Raw genomic sequence first — 2591 nt, 5'->3', positions numbered from 1 at the left:
GCCTGGCCGGCAGCAGTTTTAACACACATGTGAAATAAAAATTTCTTAAAGGACTTAATAGCCATGTTTTTTTGTGATGTGTTACAATGTTTCATCATAAAAACATACTTATCTGACTTTGTCATCAAAAGTTATTTTATCTATAATAATGAATAGGCAAATAATTTCTGGATTCAGTTGGAGATAAAACTTTGTTGCATTGTGATTCCTTATTCTCAGATAAATTTTATCTGGTCAAAATAGTTTGTATCTATTGGGTTTTCTTAAAACAGAGGAAAGTCACTATCATTAAAATTAGTGCCTTTTAATCTCAGAAAAAAATCATGTAACTGAAGTTAAACCTTGTTTGAGGTGTTGGCAGTTAGAAACCAATCACTTATGTTGGGATTTTGTTTTGTTCTTTGAGTGTGTAAAGAGAAGGTAACTGTTAAGAGACTATTGAAAACATAAATTGCTTGTGAATTAAAGAAAATTATACTAATTTGTGAAAGAAAATCAGTGATTAGGTATATATTGTTTTTTGGAATAACAACAAATGAAGTGTATGTTTTGGGATGATTCAGAGGATTTTTGAGGAGGAACAGTAAAGGTTTAGTGAGGTCTTTCATTGAAAAGGCCAAAGTCAATGATAATAAATGTTCTTAGGAGAGATGTTTCTTAATTTACTTTGTGCCCCTTATTTTCATTTAAAATGAAAATATTTGCACTCTTAAGCCTAAGTAAAATACTCTGTATTGCATTTCAAATAGCTTATTTATTTCTGGCTTTTACGACCATTCTTTGACTTTCATTAGTTCTACTTCATTTTTACTTTTTTAGATAGTTGAAGTTATCTGAGGTTTCAAAAGGGAGAATGTTTTGCTGAAAATCAGTGTTATGCATAAAATATATTCATTGCCCTGGACCTTTCCAACTGTTAAGTGAAATTTCTATCTTGAAATTTACAGCTGTTATTTGTGATGGAATCCAGTAAAAGCCAACTAGTGGGTTTTTTTTGACTGTATTAAATGTTCTCTCTCCCTGAAATACTGGAATCTAAATTATTTTAAAATGTTAACTACTTTCCTTCGCATTGAGAAAGGGAAAAAAAAAAACAGAAGAAGAAAATGTTAACTACTTGGGGGGGAGGGGTCGTTGGGAAAAAAAGAATGGTATCCATTTAGTGTGTCCATAATCCTTGAGAAACATTAGGTCTTGCCTCATTTTGAATAGTTGTCTTAAATACCTATTACTCTCCAAAAGCATAAGCATTTTACTCGTTCCCTGCTTAATGCTATTTTGGGGCTGTTTAGTGGCATGGAATAAATGTTTAGCAGTGTGTGCTTTGGAGAGAAGTGCACCAAGAAAAACCTTTTATTCTCATTCCTGCCAGTCACAGACTGTAGAGGTCACTGAAGAGTCCACATTTTTGAAGCACATTCCTTTTTTGGGGGCTGCTGTATAGTTTGCTTTGTTTGTTATTGTGCAATAAGATACACACAACCTTCTGTCTTTAGGGGTCATATTAGCCGTCCAAGCCTTTTTTGTGCTAAATATGGAACATAGAAAAGTGCTTACTAATTGTTCTGGAGGGCTTAGCTCTCATTATGGAGACCTATAAACAGATCGATTTCCTTCCTGGTTTTCCTTTGTTGTCAAATAGAGCACTTTAGTAACAAAGGTTTTTTTGAGGGGTGGGGGAAGACATGTAGGTGTTGTCAGCGAGCGTCCTGTATAGAATAGGCGTTCCATTTTTAAAACAAGTGCTAGGCCGACCCATATTTGCTCTAGTGGGAACGCTTTCATTTTAGACGCTCTGCTGCTATGGAAATTGACAAACAGGTAGACGAGAGCAAATGAGGAGAGCTCACCGTGTATGGCTGGGCAGTCCCAGTGTCTGAATGTTGTGGGGGAAGCTAGGAACTGCTTGTTTGTGACTCGAACCAGCCTAAACTGGAACCATCCAGTTTGGGTTGGCTGCTTGCCACCTCCCAGAGGCTTCCTTGTTTTGCCAGAGTTTCTGCCCAACCCCAGCCTAGAGGTGGGGCGAGGGGACATGGCTGGCTGCATCACCGGGACTGGGCAGGCGGTGGGAGGAGCCGGGCGGCTGTCCATTACCCGGGTTTTGTTCCTGGGGAGGAGGTATTTCTGATCTAGCAAGGTTGAATGCCCTCGACTGGAGCTGGTGCGAACTTGGTTATTTTCAGCATTTCTTTCCGTTATTAACTCCTTGCTCTAATGGTCACTTTTGGTTTTCTGCCCGTAGAGCTAAGCCTTCAAAAACTACTTCTGCCCTCTCTCTGCTTGGCTACAGCACAACACGGTCTTCATTTGATGACAAGGAGTTTACCACCAGAGTCTCCAGGAACTTTGCTTTTAGTTAGGTTAGTCTGTTTGAAGAACTCTCTCTCTTACCCCTTTGCATTCTTTCTGTTTAGGTTTTGCTGAGGTTTATTTTGGTTTGTTAGTTACAAAATAGGTTTGGGGGTAAAGTTGTGACTTGGTGTCTTAATTTAATCTTGATGAAGACATTTTTAAAATATTGCTGTAAAAATTAATGAAAAGTCCAGTACAGTGATGCATGCCTGTAGTCCCAGGTACTACTGAGGTGA

The 2591-nt window shown here is 38.1% G+C and overlaps 1 protein-coding gene across 1 annotated transcript in view; it reads left to right on the top strand.

Annotated features, from left to right (window-relative positions):
* Positions 1 to 2321: 2321 nt before the first annotated feature.
* SPEN (spen family transcriptional repressor) overlaps positions 2322 to 2591 on the top strand; it is a 56410-nt gene continuing 56140 nt past the window's right edge. The window contains exon 1 of the mRNA XM_012662572.1: positions 2322 to 2363. The gene's annotated coding sequence lies outside the window, so the exon portion shown is untranslated. The remainder of the gene's footprint in view (positions 2364 to 2591) is intronic.

The sequence above is a fragment of the Propithecus coquereli genome, unplaced genomic scaffold (assembly GCF_000956105.1).
Source record: "Propithecus coquereli isolate 6110/MARCELLA unplaced genomic scaffold, Pcoq_1.0 Scaffold77, whole genome shotgun sequence".
NCBI lineage: Eukaryota > Metazoa > Chordata > Mammalia > Primates > Indriidae > Propithecus > Propithecus coquereli.
Note: the sequence above shows the minus strand (reverse complement) of the source record. Positions and strands in the feature narration are given on the sequence as shown.